This window comes from Vulpes vulpes, chromosome 10, assembly GCF_048418805.1.
Source record: "Vulpes vulpes isolate BD-2025 chromosome 10, VulVul3, whole genome shotgun sequence".
NCBI lineage: Eukaryota > Metazoa > Chordata > Mammalia > Carnivora > Canidae > Vulpes > Vulpes vulpes.
The window spans coordinates 16,473,543-16,493,369 of NC_132789.1; the positions used below are offsets into that span (position 1 = coordinate 16,473,543).

At 45.4% G+C, this 19,827-nt stretch overlaps 1 long non-coding RNA gene across 3 annotated transcripts in view; it reads left to right on the top strand.

Annotated features, from left to right (window-relative positions):
- LOC112932883 (uncharacterized) overlaps positions 1 to 19,827 on the top strand; it is a 51,690-nt gene that overhangs the window by 23,036 nt on the left and 8,827 nt on the right. For 2 of the 3 annotated variants that reach the window (XR_011994658.1, XR_011994657.1), the window contains exon 2: positions 14,696 to 14,755. This is a non-coding gene — a long non-coding RNA (uncharacterized lncRNA). Of the gene's footprint in view, positions 1 to 14,695; positions 14,756 to 15,495; positions 18,469 to 19,827 lie in introns of those variants that run through there. The other variant, XR_003237574.2, reaches the window with a different exon arrangement.

A 19,827-nucleotide genomic window follows, 5' to 3' on the forward strand; every position in this document is an offset into this window, starting at 1 on the left:
CTTTCAACCATCCTGTGAGGCAATTAGCATTATCACAGATGTCTCATTTCACAGATGAAGAAACTAAGGCTCAAAGGAGCTAACTCACTTGCCTAGGACCCACTCTGAGCCTGCCTGTTCTCTTAACTTTCTTCTGCAGTTTGGCATGTGGCCATTGACCCTGCAAAAGGTGAGCTTGGTTGGCATAAAAATACTCACATAAACATGTGGAATAGTTATATATTGCATGTGTAGGGGGGAAAAATGAAACTAGCATTCCAAGCCTATGAATTCACAAATAGTATCGCTTAGGTTAAATATATTTAAGTCCGTACAATGACTAGTACAAGTCTGATCATAGCAGCTTTATTCATAGTAGCCAAAGACTGGAAACAGCTGAGACATCTATCAACGAGAGAACAGAGAACCAACCGTGGTACAGCCATCCAATGGAATACTCCTCAGCCGGCAGTGAAAGAGAACAAGCATACGGATCCAGGCCCCAACATGGACCAATCTCACAAACATAATGTTGAGTGAAAGAAGCCAGACTCAAGAGACTACATTCCATATGACTCCATTCATACGAAGTTCAAGAACTAAAACTAATCTATGGTGAGGGAAGTCAGAATAGTGGCTGCCAACAGGGGATGGTCTGGACAGGAAGCAATATCCAAGGAAGCCTTCTGGGGTGATGGGGTTCATGATAGTCTGGTCACATGGGTGTCTGCATCGGTAAAAAAAAAAAAAAAAGTACCCAGAGACATATTAATATTTGTTCAAATTAATGTATGTAATCTATGCATCAGGAAATCATTGTTAATAATTTTTAAATAAAAAAAATCATTTAAAGGAAGATATAGTCTCGAACTGGTGGTTCAGGGGTTACGACACGGTCAAAAAGCAAAAGCAAACAAACTGCCAGACAGGAGAGGTACCAGCCTAAGTGCCTTGCAGTGCAGTTGTATTAGGCTTCGCCTTTCATAGGTGCCAGATGACACACAGGATGGTTAGTTAAATTTGAATTTCGGACAAATAAATACTTTTTTTTAGTATAAGTATGTCCCACGCCATATTTGGGACATACTTACACTAAAAAAGTATTTGGTGTTTTTGTTTTTGTTTTGTTTTGTTTTGCTCTTCCTCGTTGTTTATCAGAAATTCAAATTTAATCGGGCGCCCCGTGTTTGTATTCGCTAAATCTGGCGAGCCAGCCCCCTGGGGCCCGCCCCGTCTCGCAGCCCGGTGCCCACCGCGGCGGGAGCGCCCAGCGCGGTGCAGTCACGCCGGGCGCAGCCTGGCAACGCGGCCACAAAGGGAGCCCGGGAGGCGGAATCTTTCCACATGCCTGATCAATGGGGGCGCGGAGACGGCGGTGCAAACAGGCCTGAGACAGCCGCACAAAGAGAAGGCCCCTCGGCCGCTCCCGCCTTCCATTGATCCGGGCCCTTTGTGGCTCGGACAACGGGGGCGCGGGAGGCGCCTCGCAGGGACTTGGCCATTCTCGCTGGGGGGGGGTGGGGGTGAAGGCCCCGGAGGACCCCCGCCCCGCCAGCCCACCGCACCCCGGTTCCCCCTCCCGCGGGCTCCAGGTCTGAAGTCTGGCGGTGTCCATGTCCCTCCCTGGAGCACGGGGCAGGGCACAGGGCACAGGGCGGTGCTGGGCCAGGCCAAGAAGGGCCCTGTATTCCAGAAAAGTCTGGAGCCAGCCACCCAGATCCGGCTTCCCCAGGACCCCCCAGTCTGCCCTGGCAGGCTTTTCTATCCCCCTGGTTACAGGCGGGACTTGCGCAGTCTTTATTTTGTTTTATTTTTTGTTTATTGAGCAAATATTTATTGAGCATTTGCTCCAAGCGATTCCCACTCTCTTCTGCCCCTGTGGCCACTTAAACTGGCCAACTCCTCCTCAAGCATCACCTCTCTGGGAAAGCATCCCTGACCCCTCTCCCATCCTCAGGTTGGGTAGGGAGTCCTCCCCTTCTCTGTGTGCCCTCCAGCTCCCTCTTCATTCATGATAGGAACAGCTAACAATTACTGGTCATTTACTGTGCACAGTGTGTCAAACATGGGATGTCCCCTGCCTTCCTTCATTTTCATATAGCCCTTCAGGGCTACTTTGCTCCATATTTTCCAGAGGTGGACACTGAAGCATGCTGTGTTCCCAAGGTCACACCACTAGCCAGAAGCAGGGTGGGGATTTGAATCCAGGCATTCCTGGGGCCCTCACTACCCTCAGCCAACCACCCCCCCCCCCCCCCCCCCAGGGCTTGGGCTTGGTGCAGTATCTGTTACTACAACCCGGTGGGCACACGCTTGATGTCTCATTTACCCTGTCAGAACATAAACTGCACTGCATTGTGCCTATTTGCCTGTTTTCTCCTGTTTCCCCCCCTAGGCTGATTGCTCTGTGACCTCAGCACCCAGCACAAGGGAGGTGCCCACGATCTATTTGTTGATCTGAACTAGTAGGTTTAAGAACGTTTTTGTAAGGCCCAGAATCTGATCTAGTTTCTGCCCACAAACGAACTTGAAATCAGACACTCAAATGATATAAGAAAGGTTGCAGGGCTCTAAGGTCTGGGGCAGTTTTCCCGTCTTCATTTTAAAAATCAGATTCATTGAGATAGAATTTAGATGCAGTGAGATGCACCCATTTTCAGTGTCCAGTTCAGTGAGCACTGACAAATGATACATCCATGTAACTAGTGTTACTGTCAGATATAAAACATTTCCGTCTCCCCAAAAAGTTCCCCCACGCCCCTTTGCCATCAATGCCTGCCCTCCTCCCCTCACCCCCTGTTCCCAGGCAACCACTGATCTGCTTTCCGTCACTATAGGTTAGTTTGCATTTTTCTAGAATTTCATGTAAATGAAATCCTACAATGTATACTCTTTCACGTCTGGCTTTTTTCCCTTAACATGCAGTTTGGAGATTCATTCATGCTGTTGAGTGATGCCCACCTTAGTTTCAAATCCCTTCTCGGTTCCTGACCTCTGAGCTGAATTCAGCCTCTTCATATATAAAATGGGGGTGAATGCTGTGAGGTTGAGTGAAGGTCTGCAGAGCGCACAGGACCCATACACAGTAGACACACAGTAATATGTTCTAGATTAGTGTGGGTTTTCTAGTAGACTGCGAGTTCTTTGATGTGGCTGGCACAGATTGCCGCATGCAGTAGGCATTCAGTAAATGCTCTTGATTAGCATAACCTTTCTAGCAGTAAGTTCCTTGTGGATGGAGACTTTATCCATCCACCCTCCACTAATGGCAATGGTCACCATTTATTACAGATGGTGAATCCAGAGGCTTAAAGAAGTACAGCAACTTGGCCAAGATCACACAGCCATGAAGAGGCAGAGTTGGGACTGAACCCAGGCAGCCTAGTCCTGGGGTCCTTATTGTTGTTTTTTTAAATGAAAATATATGGGGCTCTGGGGCACCTGGGTGGCTCAGTGGTTGAGCGTCTGCCTTTGGCTCAGGTTGTGATCCCAGGGTCCTGGGATTGAATTCTGCATCGGGTTCCCCACAGGGAGCCTGCTTCTCTCTCTGCCTGTGTCTCTGCCTCTCTCTGTGCGTGTCTCATAAATAAATAAATAAAATCTTTTTTAAGAAAAAGAAGAAAGAAAGAGAAAGAAATATATGGGGTCCTTACTCTAAATCACTATACTAAACTCCCTGACAAATAATTTTTCTTTCCTCTCATGATCTCCCTGAACCTTCTCTAACATCCTTGTCCTTCCCTGAGCTCCCCTTGGAGGCAGCATAATGTAAAAAAGAACAACCCTACTACTCTTATATATTTGTTGAGTTCTGTGCCAGTATGCTAAGCACGTCACAGGTACCTGCTCCTGTAGCTCCCTGACCACTCTGTGAGGTAGGTTCTGTGTTTCTCCCCATTTTACAGGTGAGGAAACCAGAGGGTGGCTGAGAGGCTGTGGTTTTGCATCAGGATATCCTCCTTTTGAAGTCCAGCTTGGCTAGACACTCCATGGGACTTGGGCAAGTGTATTCCCCTTGCCTTGGTCTCCCCCAGAGCCCCTCCTTGACCTGCCATTTTTTTCTGGACACATCACTCTGATCCCTCAGCAGGGTTTCCCCTTCCTGCTGATCCTAAGGTTTTCTTTTCTTTTCTTTTTTTTTTCCCCCTTAGTCTATCCCTAGGCCTTAGCAAGCCCAGGCTGCAATTTCAAAAGGAGTTGAGTTCCTTCTTGAAAGGGGCTGGGATGGAGCCCCTCCCCTCCCTCTCTTCCCATAAATACCCCCTGTGTGCAGCGCCCAGGGGCGCGGGGAGGGGGGAGGCAGGCGGCTGACCTGTAATTAGAAACTTTTCTCCCTCCCCAGCCCAGGAGAAGGGAGGGCCTGAGTCTGGGCCAGCCATTTTGTTTGTCATGAATTATTCAGGAGATGGGAAGAGGAGTTGAGAGGGCCCGTCTGCTGACCAGACATCTCAGGCCCTGCCCCAAGCAGAAGCAGCCCACACCACCCGGCTCTGTCCCCTTTCACCGTTTCAGACTCAGCGTCAACAAGCCAGGTGCTAGGCAACTTTACACAAGGGGGTTTTCATGAGGGAGATGTGTTCTTCAGCTGAGGAGGGGGCGGTGATGGGGACTTACCCAAGGTCACAAAGCTGGGAAGAGGACAACTGAGCTGGGATTCAAATCCAGGAGGAGGAGAGGAGGAGAGCACAGCAGCTGGCCAGGAGAGAGGGTGCTTCCCCTTTCTTTCCCTGCTGTGCCCTTTGCTAAATCTCTAGGATGGGAAGAGGGATAATGCAGAGAGAACAAACTTCATGGGACACCAATGGGGTGATAGGCAGGCAGGACTTCACATGCAATGTAATCCTCACATCCCTTTGAGAAGGTGTTATTGCGCTCATTTTATGGATTTGGAAACCGAGGCTCAGAGAGATTAATGGAGTTCATTCGAGGACACATACGGCTTGTTAGTGGCAGAACAGAGGATCGAACATCAAACCTAACACAATCCCTCCATGGCACATTCTTTATCCACCACTCCTGGTAGGTGGGAAGGTGAGGGGAGGGCACCTAGGATTCTAGGCCCTTAAACCCACAATGATCCTTGGGTTGGACTTCTCTTGTCACAACTTGCGGTATTCATGGCACTAGGTCCATGGTGCTGCTCTGGGACAAGCCCCCTGAGAGTCATGAATGACTCTAAGTGAGCATCAGGATGCTATCTGCCATCCCACACCAGGTAGCCTTTGCAACATAGCACTTTAGAAGGCTCGGAACTTCCTCTTTGGAAGATGCTAGCAATTCTGAGAGACCAGTTCTAAGCGTAGTTTGCAGAGAAGCTAAGAGCACAGGTTTGGGAAAAGGACTACCTGTTTCCACTCCTTAAGATCCTTATGAACTGGGCAGCCTGGATAGCTCAGAGGTTTAGTGCCACCTTCGGCCCGGGGCATGATCCTAGAGACCCAGGATCAAGTCCCACGTTGTGCTCCCTGCATGGAGCCTACTTCTCCCTCTGCCTGTGTCTCTACCTCTCTCTCTGTTTCTCATGAGTAAATAAATAAAATCTTAAAGAAAAAAAATCCTTATGAACTTGGAACAATTCCTAAAATCTTCTAAGCATCAGTTGGCCCATTGGGGAAGTTATATTATGATAAGGAATAAACATTACAAGTAACTATGATAATGTGAGGAGTGAATATGATAATGTCAATAAAGGATTTAGTATTATACCTGGCACATTGTGAGGGCTCATAAGAGCTCGCTATTATTATTATTATTATCATTATTAATTATTATTATTATTCCTGATGACAGCCTCTCCTTAAGCTTGGTTAACAGAGAGGCAGGAACTACCAGATGGTGAACGTGTGTTGTCTTCTGGAAAAAGCACCCCAATTTCCCTGGGGAATTCTCCCTGCCAATATCAGCCTCTGTACCTTGGGTGGGACTTATTTTGCCTTGGTGATCCTGCCTGACCAAAGGATTGGTTCAAAGATGAGCATGTGACCCAATTGACAGCGAATCAGGGGGAACCCTGAGAGTTTTAGCAGGAGACAGGCAATCTCTCTTCCAGCAGGGGAAGAAAGCAAGCCTGGAGCTTCTGAGGGCCATCTTGTCACCCTGGAGAAGAGCTTGTGTGCCTGAGAACAGAGCCATAGAAGAAAGCAGAGCCAAGATATGGCAAGGACACTAAATGAAATCTTTGAATGACTAGGTCTAGTTGTGAGCCACTAATAATAATTATTATTGGGACACCTGGGTGGCTTGGTATTTGAGCATCTGCCTTTGGCTCAGGTCATGATCCTGGGGTCCTGAGATCGAGTCCCACATGGGGCTCCCTGCAGGGAGCCTGCTTCTCCCTCTGCCTATGTCTCTGCCTCTCTCTGTGTGTCACTTATGAATATATCAATAAATCATTTAAAAAGTAATTATTATTAACTACTTTTTTGCATCTGTTTGAGTTCTCTGTTGCTTACAACCACAAGTTCTGACTAAATATGCCAATGATTCTCTCTCCCTCTCCCTCTCCCCTCCCTCCCTCTCCATATATATATGTGTGTGTGTATATATATATGTGTATATATATATGTGTGTGTATATATATATATATATATATGATTAAAATGACAGTGTGTGTTGAAGACTCACTTTTAATTATTACTTTTGTTTTACAAACTTAGGTCAAGAGAGAATGTCGAGTAAGACTTTAAGATTCACAACACCTAGGTACAAATTATAGGCCTTTAACTCACTAAACTTATACTGCCATGGAGTCACAGACTTAGAGTCATGGCTTGGCTTTAACCATGGTTTTCCTTTCTGCTTCAGGAAAACATTTAATTTCCACTCTGGGCGTAGTCTATCCCAGCTTCCTTGTGGTGCGCTGTTTCTGTCTGCCTTTTGTCTGCGTGCTGGTGGTGTCAGAGCCGGTAACTATCTGTTTACAGTTTCAGACAGAAGCATTAATTGCCTTTTGAACCTCCCATTTTCCTCTAAGAGCTCCCTACTCGACTGTCTCAACCGTCTTGTTTGTATTTCTTTCTGTACAAAGAGAAATGTCTACTTTTTTTTCATAAAATCTGACCACCTGCAAATCCTTCCATATTCCCTTCTGAGTAGGCAACATGAGAAAAAAACATGTAGGCAGCAAAATATCTGTGTTGAACAGAGTTTACAGGACAAGTTGTCACAACCCAGAAGCTTCTAGGCCAAACAAGAAGGCAGCTGTGGTGTGGTTAAGAACATTGGAACTGAGTGAGATCAACATTTGAAATCTGGTTTTGCGGCACCTGGGTGGCTCAGTGGTTGAGCATCTGCTTTTGACTTGGGTTGTGATCCTGGGGTCCTGAGATCAAGTCCTGCATCAGGCTCTCCGTGGGGAGCCTACTTCTCTATATCTCTGCCTCTCTCTCTGAGTATCTCATGAATAAACGAGCAAAATCTTTTTTTAAAAAATGAAATCTGGGATGCCTGGGTGGCTCAGTGGCTGAGCGTCTGCCTTTGGCTCAGGGAGTGATCCCAGGATCCAGGACTGAGTCCCGCATCAGACTCCCCTCGAGGAGCCTGGTTCTCCCTCTGCCTATGTCTCTGCCTCTCTCTCTCTCTCTCTCTCTCTCTGTCTCTCATGAATAAATAAATAAAATCTTTTAAATAAAATAAAATCTGGTTTTGTCACTTATTGACTGTGTGACCTGGGACAAGTTACTTCATTTGCAAAGCCTCAGTTTCCTCATCTATAAAATGGGCATGAGGGACACTTGGGTGGCTCAGGCTGTTACGTGTCTGCTTTTGGCTCAGATTATGATCCCAGGGTCCTGGGATCAAGCCCTGCATTGGGTTCCCTGCTCTGAGGGGAGTCTGCTTCTCCCTCACCTCCCTGCTTGTGCTCTCTCGCGCGCTCTCTCTCAAATAAATAAAATTTTATTTTATTTTTAAAAATATTTCATTTATTTATTCGTGACAGACACAGAGAAAGAGAGAGAGGCAGAGACACAGGCAGAGGGAGAAGCAGGCTCCATGCAGGGAACCCGATGCGGGACTCAATCCCGGGTCTCCAGGATCACACCCTGGGCCGAAGGTGGCACCAAACCGCTGAGCCACCCGGGCTGCTCAATAAACAGAATTTTAAAATAAATACATAAAACAGGCATGAGAGTACTGGCTTTACAAGGTTGGATAACGTAGCTGCTGACAAAAGCATCTTCCTCTGCCCTTTACTTGCCTGGTGTGGTTCAAAATAATAATAAAACTAGCATTTATTGAAGACTTACTAGCGGCTCAGCTTTATTTCAAGAGGTATTCAGCCTTACCATAAACCTTATGAGGTAGTTACTACTATTAGACTCCCATTTTACAGGAGAGAAAGTGGAGGGTCAGAGAAGGTAGGTAAGTTGCTCAAGTCACACAGCTAACAGACAAAGCTGGGATTCAAACCCAACAGTTTCACTCCACAGCCTTATCCCTGCTCATTGCTATATGGCCCCAACAGAGGTAAAAGATACCAATCACCCTCACTGGAGGCCCGGCAGGACCAAAGGCTGGACTTGCTGCCTTTGATGCAAATCGCATCATTCTCTTACTTCCTTGTCTCACTTGTCAACTCTACCCCACAGAAAGCTTGATGTTCCAACAGTCTAGACCTTACCTAATCTTGAGAGGCATGATGGGAATACGGAAATGGCAATTTGGCTTTGGAATCCAAATCCTGTCCTCCCGCCACTACCACTGCCACCATCCGCACACACTCCTGCCTTCTGTGTACCAACAGAAAAGAGGAGGAGCCGGGGAGATGGATCCTGTGGGAACCTGAATGCGGGACTCCATGTGCACATACATCCCCACACGCCTTGCTCAGTCACCCTCATGCCAGCTGAGCAAGCATGTGAGAACAGAAGCATGCACCCATGCAATCACACTCACAGTGAACACACAGGTACACGTGCAAGTACATGCATCCCCCCATTCACACATGTGCACCTCCACCCATCCCACCCGTGTTGAATTCCTGCGCTTGGTCAGAAGCTCATTAAGAAGTGTAGTAGTAGTGGTTAAGTGCATACATTCTAGCTCCTGACTGCTGGGTTTGAATGCTGCTTCTACCATGCACCAGCTGTGTGACTCTAGGCAAATCCTCTCTCCTTTGTGTCCCTCAATTTCCCCATCTGCAAATGGGAGTAACAAATAATACCCATTCCCTGAGAGCGTTGTCAGGAATTTTGTATATATTACACATGGTGAACAGCCTTTAAGTGACGTTGTGTTCTTTATCCAATAGGGCAGGTTCTTGAGAAGCAGACTCAGAGATGGAGATTCGCATGCAGAACTTTATTAGGATGTGCTTTTGGGCCAACACCCATGGAAAAGCAGAGAAGGAAGCAGTTATAGGGAGAGTCTGTGAGGCAGTCTTCATGGATGCTTCAGCCACCCCAACGGAGGCTCTGAAGCTCACATGGTCCACTAGAGTTACCCTGAGCTGACACGAGGGGGCTGAATATTTATACCTGTGTTGTGCAGTCCAAGGATATGAGCTGCCCTGAGAAGATGGCATGACCTCAGTGCGACAGGTCCCCTCAACTATGGGCAAGTTGCAGAGAGGGACTCGGCTGTGAGCCATCAGTTACCTCCTCCTGCAGCTAGGGACATACATAGCTCTGTCCTAAAGGTGGGGACCAGGGCAATGCACCACAGCATCTGCTACATGGTTTCCCAAACCATGGCCGAGGGAGTCCAGTCTCCCGTCTGCTCATCACTGGACTCCAAACGAGGACCCTGAAAACAGTGAATTGAGGAACAGGAGCCTCAGCTTTCCCAGAGTTGGCCCTCAAACCAAACTGTTTGCTTTTGCCTCTGTATTCCACCACATTGTATTCAAATTTTTAGAGATTTTATGTATTTGAGAGAGAGACAGAGACAGAGACAGAGGCAGAGAGCATGTGATCACAAGCGGGTAGAGGGGCAGAGGCAGAAGCAGACTCCACACTGAGCAGGGAGCCCAATGTGGGGCTCGATTCCAGGACTCCGGGATCATGACAAAGCTGAAGGCAGATGCTTAACCGACTGAGCCACCCAGACCCTCCTCATTGCACTTTTTTCAAATTCAGGATCCCATTTAGCACATCCTTAAATAGTAATAAGTGGTGTGATGAACCAGTTCTAAGTACTTTAAGTGGATTAACTCATTTAACACAACAGCCCTGTGAGGTTGATATGATATTGTTATCTGCATTTTATAGAGGAGAAAACGAAGACACAGAGAGGCTAGGTAATTTGCCTAAGGTCACATGGTTTGTATGCAGTGGAGCCAGGATTCAGGGAGTCTGGTTCCAGAATTCAGTCTTAACCAGGACACTCCTGTGATTATCAATTAGTGTTAACATGGATGATGGATACCCATGGATGTCCCTGTGGATGGATAGATGGATGAAGAGAAGGACTGGCAGATGAATAGACAAATCAATGGATATATGAATGCATGCATGAATGCATGGAGAGATGGATGGATGGATGGATAAGTGGATGGATGGATGGATGGATGGATGGATGGATAAGTGGATGGATGGATGGATGGATGGATAAGTGGATGGATGGATGGATGGATGGATAAGTGGATGGATGGATGGATGGATGGATGGATGGATGGATGCCTACTGTCCTGGCCTTCCTGGAATTTTCCATCCCACCAGTTGCCTCTCCATCCTTGGCATCAGAGCATCTGGATCCACACAAGCAGGGAGCACAGCACAGCCTTGAGCAGGGAAGACAGATCTAGATCTTCACTTCCTGGGGCTCTGACCTCCAGTCAACAGATGATGGGACAATGTGACAGAAGGCAATGTCAGAGGCAACTGCAGAATCCCAGGCTTACCAGGTCTGTGGCCCAGAAAGAGTTTCTCTCTCTCTCTCTCTCTCTCTCTCTCTCTCTCTCTCTGCCATAGAGGCTTTGTCTGTAAAATTCAGTGGCTGGAACTTCTAGGCCAGACTCCCTACAATTCTTTGAAGCGGGAACTCAGACTAGGATATTAAGTTTTTGCTTACCTGAGGGGATCAGCTGATTCCAATTCACTTCTTCCAGACATCATCTCCTTCTCCACTGTCTCTTTTCGGGGTCCTTCTCAGAATGCACTCCTTCTTTGGGCATTTTCCTTCTTCTCTTCACTCATCTCTTTTATGTTCCTCTTAATACTTCATACTCCTAACCATGGAATGGCCATGGCTGAACATGCATTGGGGCTGCCTGATTTCCTCCCTGCCTGGGCATGTGGGTGCTTAACTATTTCCTTTCTTTCCTTCTTTCTTTTCTTCTTCTCCTTCTCCTCGTCCTTGTCCTCGTCCTCCTCGTCCTCCTCGTCCTCCTCATCCTCCTCATCCTCGTCCTCCTCCTCCTTCTTCTTCTGATGGACAGGCAGCACCCGGCCCTGGAGGGGAGACACACAGCTGGAGCTGTGGTTCTGAGAGACTGAGTTTTTTTGGAACCCACAAGCCCCACAGGAAGATTTTTCTAAGACAAAGAATTTTGGAGCGCCTTCAGTCCCAACTCCCTGGATTAGCGCCCTGTGAGCAGACAATGGAGCATAGTGGGAAAAGGTCCAGCAATCTGAGCGAGGCTACTTCTTGGGGCAATTCACATCCCCTCTTTTGCTTCAGTTTTTCTATCTAGAAAATGGGAGTTTGATCGGTCTATAAATTTATGCAAAAGAAATCAGTTTGCTTGGTTCAAATCTCAGCCATCCCACTTCCCAGCTACATGATCTTGGGAGTACAGTTGCCTCCGTAAACCTCAGTCTCTTCTTCTGTAAATTGGGGATGATAGACCACCCACCTTTTAGGGTTCTTGTGGAAATTAAATTGATAATGTATGTCAAGTGCGAAGCACAGAGCAAATGCTCAGCAGTTGGGGATAGTTGCTGCAATGTTAGGAGAGAAAGGGGAAAGCCACAGCAGACAGGCAGAGAAATAAAAATTCAGGTGTTCCCACCCAATCTTGTCAAGCTGAACTCTCTCCTTCCCATCTTTTCTCCCCCTCCAGAATGCCTCTATTCGTTGTACACTCAAGAAATGATTGGATGATGCTTGTTAAGAGCCTGAAAAAGGAGAGCTTGACTGGCTTAGTTCTTAGAGCACGTGACTCTTGATGGGAAGGGGGGTTGTGAGTTCGAGCCCCACATTGGGTGGAGAGATTACTGAAAAATAAAATCTTAAGAAAAAGAGAGAGCCTGAAAAACAGACATACCCTTTAGCCTAGAAACTCTGCTGCTGAGATATGAAGATACTATTTGACATAGAGGAAAAAATGTAAGTATGACCTGTTCATCTGAGTTGTTTATAATCACAAAAACTTGGAAACAACTTAGCTATCACTAAGAGGGAAATGTTTGAGTGAAGGACTTTTTGTTTACGGCTGTGATATTTTGTAACTATTAAAATTATATTTGTGAATCGTTTATAATAACATAGAAGAGCATATAAAAATGCATGAATGAATATAAGGAAAACAAATTTACATATATAGAAGGAATGGTGTAAAAAAAAAAAAGCAAAAACAAAATCAACTCCCCAAAGAAAACGCTGCAGGGAAACATTCAAAGTTTATACACGAAAATGTAAACAGTGGTTATTTCTGAATAGCAGGGTTTGAGTGGTATTTATTTTCTAACTTTTGTACAAATGCATCGTTTGTGTATATTTTCCATTAGTATATTTTTTTAAGTTAACAAAATATATTTAGAAGTAAAACTAGACAGAAATTAACCAAAATGTTAATAATGCTTGTCTTCAGATGGTAATAGGGAATTGTATTTTTTAAAATCAATGCTGCATTTCTTTAATGAACTTTGTGTTTATTCTGTGAACATCATATTTTCCTTAATAAATATATATTAGAACTGTATATAGCTGGAGTACATTTTATTAGTTTTTTAAATTACAAATATATGCTCACATTAAGATAAAAATTCAATTGATACACAAAGGTGTGAGGTGAAAAGTAAAAGTTCTTGACTCCTCTATACCCCTTAGTCTCCTTCCTCAAAAGTAACCATTACCAGTTTCATGTGTGTTCTTCCAGAAAGTTTCAATTTTCTGTGCATATACATCTAGGTATAATCATCCATATATATATATATATATATGGAGAGGGAGAGATTCACACAATATAAATTATTCTGAAACTTGCTTTGTTATTCAAGGCAGCATAAATTTTGGGGTATCTTGACATGTATGATATTCTTTTATAATGCCTACAAAACATTCTACTGTAATGGCACATGATAATTTCTTTAATTAAGCCTCTACTGATGATCATCGAGGTTGCTGGTGAGCATCAATATTATTGCTAGCTTACGCTTTTATAAACACTGCTACAATGAACGTATTTGCTTATATTATTTACCTTTTCCCACCCCGTGAGCACATCTGTAGAATAGATGTGGAACTGTTGGGGATCCAAGGGTTTGTGTATTTTTAAATTTCAAGATACTGCCATGCATTAACATAAATACATAGAAGACACATGAAAAGACAAATGGGGAAAAAAACCTCAGCGTGTTAAGGTTGTGCCAAAAGTGCGCAGTGCAAGTGCGCAAAACAAACACACAGAAATAAACCCGAAAAGCTTGGCGTAGAAATAAATCATCAAAGGCCTTTTACTTAAATATTAAAAGTGACTTTCTTTGGAGGGGATCGTGGATGGTTTTTATACTTTATTTTCTCAACGTTTTACACTATGAATTTCTTTGCTCCTCAGAAAACCGTATCACAGATATTATGAAAAGTATCTCTCTTTTAATTATGAAAGACAACACACAGTCATTGTAACAAGTCAAAAAGAAATGCGTTACAAAAAGTGTTAATAATGTCCCTCTCCTTGTCTCCGAATTAATTCCCCGAGGTAAACAACGTTCAGGGCCCCGTGAGAATACTTCCCTACTTTTTTTTTTTTTTTTTTTTTTTCCTAGAGCATGTTATTTTTACACAGGAAAAGAAAGAAGGAATAAAAGACCTTTGGGGGATCTTTTTTTTTTTTTTTTTTTTTTTAATGTAAGGCCTCCCCTGGGCCTTTCGCAGACCATCGCTCCCTACCTCCCACTCTGCCAAAGCTGTTTGCCCTCTTTCCACGTCCAAACGTCTTGGCGTCAAAGAAACCCCCTTGGGGCCCTGCTCCCCGGAGGCACCTGCGCCTCCTCCCTGGCCCGAGCGCAGCCGAAATCAAGGCCAGGCCAGGACGCGCGCGCCCCGGGCCGACCCGGGACCCGGGGCCCGGGGCGAGCCGCCGCTCCCCAGCCCGCGGAGCGAGGGGCCCAGGCCGGGCCTCCCTGGCCGAGGGTGGAGTCTGCGCCGGCCCCGCTCCCGCCCGCTTTCTCCAGGAGTAATTAAGAGTGAAATCCTCCTCCCGGTGACCCCGGTGCTCCGGGCCCGGGCTGATTTACACATGAAAGGTCTACGGAGGGCCTGGGCTTTCTCCTTTTCACATTCACAATGAGGCGCGGCCTATAAATAAAACCTCTCGGAGAAACAAGAGGCTTCAAAAAATGTCTTTGTGTGTGTGTGTGTGTGTGTGCGCGCGCGTGTGTTTTAGAGACAGAGACAGAGAGACCCAGAGGGCGAGGGAGAGCTGGAAAGAGCTAGAACCGGGAAGAGGGAGAGGGACATCCCAGTAACAACGACTGTTTATTGAGCGCTTACTGTGTGCCCGGCATCCGCACATCATCCCCGTAAGAAAGACCTGATGGTCCCTATTTTACAGGTGGTGAAACTGAGGGTCAGGGAGGGGAGGATCCGCCCAGGTTCCGCGGTGAATCGGGAGGTAAGCCTGGACCCGGGGGTGGGTGGGGTGGGGTGGGGGCGATGAGCCGCGGAAGATGTTTTCTTTTCTTTTCTTTTCTTTTCTTTTCTTTTCTTTTCTTTTCTTTTCTTTTCTTTTCTTTTCTTTTCTTTTCTCTTCTTTTTTTCTTTCTTTTCTTTTTTTTCCCTTTTCTTTCTTTTCTTTAGATTTTATTTATTTATTCATTTTGAGAGAGACAGAGAGAGGCAGAGACACAGGCAGAGGGAGAAGCAGGCTCCATACAGGGAGCCCGACGTGGGACTCGATCCCAGGACTCCAGGGTCACGTCCTGGGCCAAAGGCAGGCGCCAAACTGCTGAGCCACCCAGGGATCCTCGAGGTTCTCTTTCTTTATCACGACAGTGGTCACAGCTCTGTGGATATTTGTCAAAAGTCACAGAGCTCTACATCTGAAAAGGGAGAATTTGACTCTACCTAAAGCTACTGCAATAACCTGACCCTTAAATGATTGAATAAAAATAAAATACAAGAGTACAAGACCCCCGCCCCAAAGACGCTAATGGGCTTTAATTGATGAGGTCCCCTGGGTATTTGAGGGCCTCTCTCTATACCTTTCCAGCCTTTAAGCAGGGCTGTTTTCCTCATTTCCTCTGTATCTTCAGGCTCAGGGCCCCATACTGGGGAAATGTAGACACTGGGGAAATATTTGCTTGCTTAATGAATGAATGAGCCAAATCATTCTCTCTGGACTCATTTCTCCAGCTACAAAATGAGAAATTGATGAAACGCTAAGGTGGACACCTTTCAATCAACTTAGAGGTCACCTCCTCCAGGAAGCCTTCCAGGTTTCCTCTCCCACTCCTGAACTGGATCAAGTGCCTCTTCTGGGCTCTCACGGAGCCAGGTTGTATTTCCATGTCTGCACTGACCCTACTGTACGGTATTTATCTGCTTCTGTGTGTCGTTTATTTGAATATTCAGGTTTTCTGCAGTAGGGTCCATGTCTGTTTTGCTCTTCTCTGTACTCCTATTGCCTGGCACATCACAGGTGGAATATCTGATGAACTAATGATTTGATGCATTATTAATTCTGGTCAGAGGTCCAAAACTGAATCATGCTAGTGTTGGCTGAAGCTGGGGGAGGGTCCAAAGCAGCAGAAATGGCCAGGGTATAGAACTAGGAAATCCTGATGCAGCAGGGATTAGTTGAAAGGCCTGACTTCTGGAGCACCAGAAAACAATCCTGCCATGACTTCTGCAGGAAATTCAAGTCTTCTCCCGCATGAGGCAACAGAGTTGGGAGAACAGCCAGATTCTGGAAGACAGGTTGGGGGTGGGGGCAGGGCCGGCCTTGGGAGCCGCCAATCTGCCTACATTTGTTTGGGGCAGAGGATGGGTTGGGACACATGGGACACATGGAATTGGTCAGCTTTCAGATCTTCTTAGCTGTCATTCAGCCTCATCAAGCCTCAGTCTCTGCATCTGGGTAGTGGGGAGAGTATAATTGTACCTAGTTCAACACATTTGTTAGGAAGGCAAAGGGTCATAATGAGGTCAAAGTGCATGCTATTGTGTAGGTGCTCAGAAATATTTTAAAACATCTCACATCTTTTCCCATTTCTCTCACATGTTTTTAGCCCTAATTAGAGCCACCACTTGTGAGTCTCTGATAATAATATCAACTCTTCCCTGCCGTGGGTCAGGCACTGTACTATGAATTTTACAGGCATTATCTCATTTAATCTTCGCAATCTCCTTGTAAGGAAGGTTTGTTACCCTTCTTATTTTCCAGAGAGGAAATAGACTCAGAGAATACAATGACTTGTCTGACACAGTCCCTAAGTGATAAACCTGGGATGTGAAACATCTGTTCATTTAAGGGAGCACCCCAATCCCCTGGAGGGCTTGTTCAAACACAGATTGCTGGGCCACACCCCTAAATTTCTGATGCAGCAGGTCGGGGGTGGAGCTTGAGAATTTACATTTCTAACAAGTTCCCAGGTGATATTGCTGCTGCGGGTCCTGGAGTGCACTTTGAGAACCACTGCCTAATACCAGGATTTCTCCACTGTCATTATCCCACTTAGGCATGTTATGTCACGTCCAGCCTATCCTATTACAATAGGCTCAATTCAAAGAATTTGAAGTCTAGTATATTCATCTAGCACTTGGCATATGTGACCGTATATTAATTAACTGAAAAAAAAAAAAGCAAAAAACAAAACCTTTCACCCATTTTAAAGGTGCAAAAAAAAAAAAACCCTAAAAAATATAAAATATAAGAAGGAAGGACAGAATCTGCTTTAGTCTTGCAAATTACTCAGAGAATGACTTTTTGTTATACGCAGTGGTATAGTAGAAGCTTTCTGGATTAACTAACTCACTGGATTAAGAACTCACTGAAGCTGGCTCACCGGATTAATCAACACTCATCTTGCCTACTGTAAAATCCGGAACGATGCCATGCCCACAGCAGCTGGAGGACTCATTTCTAGTATGACCAGTAACTAACTCCTCCTGCTGACTTAATGATGTGGCTGTGTGCTTACCAAGAGTCAGCTGGATTGGTTCTTCCATCAATTACTCTTGTAATTAAATCATGTAATTGTATGCGACAAATTGATAACATGGAAGTTGGAAAAGAAAACTGATGTTTCTATAAACACAGTTGAATGTTCTGGAAAGATTCTTTCAAAGTTGGTTGGTACAGGTCATTACATAATTGTCCAAACCCATAGAATGCACTGTGTTGAGAATGAAGCCTAATGTAAACTATGGACTTTGGGTGATCTTGATGTGTCAGTGTGGGTTCATCAATTCTAACAAAGGTACTTCTCTGGTGGAGGATGTTGATAGTGGGAGCGGCTATCCATGGAGTGGGGCAGGGAGTGTATGAGAACTCTCTGTATCTTTGGCTAATCATTGTTGTGAATCTAAAACTTCTCTAAAAAACAAAATCAATAAGAAAGAAAGAAAAGAAAGAAGGAAAGCCCCAGCTTGACCCACTATGGTCACACAGTATGAGCAAAAAATAAACTTTTGTCATAAGCCACTGACTGTGGGGGGAGTAAATTGGGGTAGGTGTGGTTTAGACAACGAAAGACTTTTGGATGGGGATGGAGGCGGAATTCTAAAAATCTGGACAACCAGGGCCTTCAGATCTACATCAACTTTTAAGAAGCTCAGGGGAGTGGTTCCTGTAAGAAGCATGTGGGGAAACTCCAACCAGCTGGCTCAGATCAGCCTCAAAGACAAGGCTTTGGCCCAACATCAAAAGACTGGCGAATGAATATATAGCAATAGGTTTTTACATTAAAATAGGATATTTAAGGGTTGTAAGTATTATTTTTACCATTTCCTGTTTCAGTGGACTTTTTCAATAAACTTACCAACCACTCATTTGAGCAGGTTGCATAAAAGCTCCTACTACAGAATAATATTTTGGTTTTTTTCTTTTTTTTTAAAGGAAAGGGGTGGTATGGTTCTTAATTATTTACTGATTTCTATTTCATCTCTCTCCAGCCAGTAATGTCTAATATTGGCATAGCACTTTACAGTTTGTAAAACACTTCCAAGTCTATTTATTTCTCACAACTACTCTGGGCTGCAGGCATTATTATCCTCTTTCTAGAGGCTGGGGAAAACGAGGTTTGGGGAAGGGAAATAAAGGCTTCCAGTAAGTAGGGCATTCAAACTGGGGCAAGAATTTAGACTTAATCGAAGAGCCTAATTTATCCCCAGGACACTGTGTTAACAAAGGAATCAGAATACAGGCCCTAAACTTTTATCAGTGGGGGCCAAGAGTCTTAGAGTGTGAGGGAGGGGTTAAGGGATAGAGACTATGTCTGGTTCACTTCTGGATCCTGGCACAGAGTAGGCCCTTGGGAAATATTCAATGCTTGGTTGAAGACATGAGAGCACAGGTAAGTTTTCTATACAGATTGTGAGGGTTGCCAGAGAAGGCTTCTTGGAGGAGGTGGCCTTTAAGATGAAATCTGAAGAGTGAGCAGGAGTGAACAGGGCAAGAAGAAGGGGAAGAGATACAACAATGAAGAAGCTGGTCTCTGCCCTTAGGGAGATCACAGTCAGGGGAACCGGGAATGGAAGGTACAACCTAATGGAATGATGAAGCCAGGGCCTGAGGAAAGGTGGAAGAGATGCCTGACTCAGCCTGAGGTGTTAGAAAGACTTTGCAGAGGAAGTGACTGTTTTCCAAAGCTTTCTTAGATAGAAGCATCTGCTTCATTACATTTTGGGTGAAGAAAATGGGCGTGGAAGAGAATTCGGGCTGGCTGGGAGGTGTGGTCTCCCAGGACGTTAGAGGCCTCTCTTATCAGCCTAATGGTGGGTGGAAGCCGATCATCCTCTAATCTGGATGCTGTTTTCACCTCCATTGTCAATGCTAAGCCTTTGTTTGTTTGAACTAAGGCCTTCTATCTAGAGTTCTTAGCACCCAGCAGCAAATGGTGACATCTGAATAAGTGGAAGAGAATTCCTTTGTAAAGGGTTCCCAGAGAACACCTGCTCCTTAGATCTACCCTATTACAGAGCAATTGCAGGATCTCTTCCCAGTTGGAATAACCCTCATGGTCCCCATTGATAACTCATCTTGAAATGGGTAGTAGGATTCTGGCCCTGGCTAACCTGGATTTAAATCTGCCCTTGGCCACTTTCTAGGTACCTGTCCTTTGACATCTGTTACTTGACCTTCCAATGCTTCAGTTTCCTCTCTGGCAAAGGAGGCTAGTAATAATACCTACAATCTCTAATGAGGTTTGTTTTTTGTTTTTGTTTTGGTGGGCTTTTTTAGGTTTTGTTTTTTAAGAATAGAATGAATTTTTCTATGAAATACTTAGAAGAGTGCTTAGCGCACAGTAGGACCACAGAAAATGTTGGATGTTAGCATTCAGGCCCAGGAACAGTGCAAAGTGTTGGGGATACAGCAACAAAAGACAAATCAAATTCCTTCATAGAACCTACACTCTAGGGGAGCCTAGGTGGCTCAGTCAGTTGAGCCTCTGCCTTCAGCTCTGGTTGTGATCTTGAGGACCAGGCATCCAGCCCCACATAGTGGGGGCTCCATGCTCAGCGGGG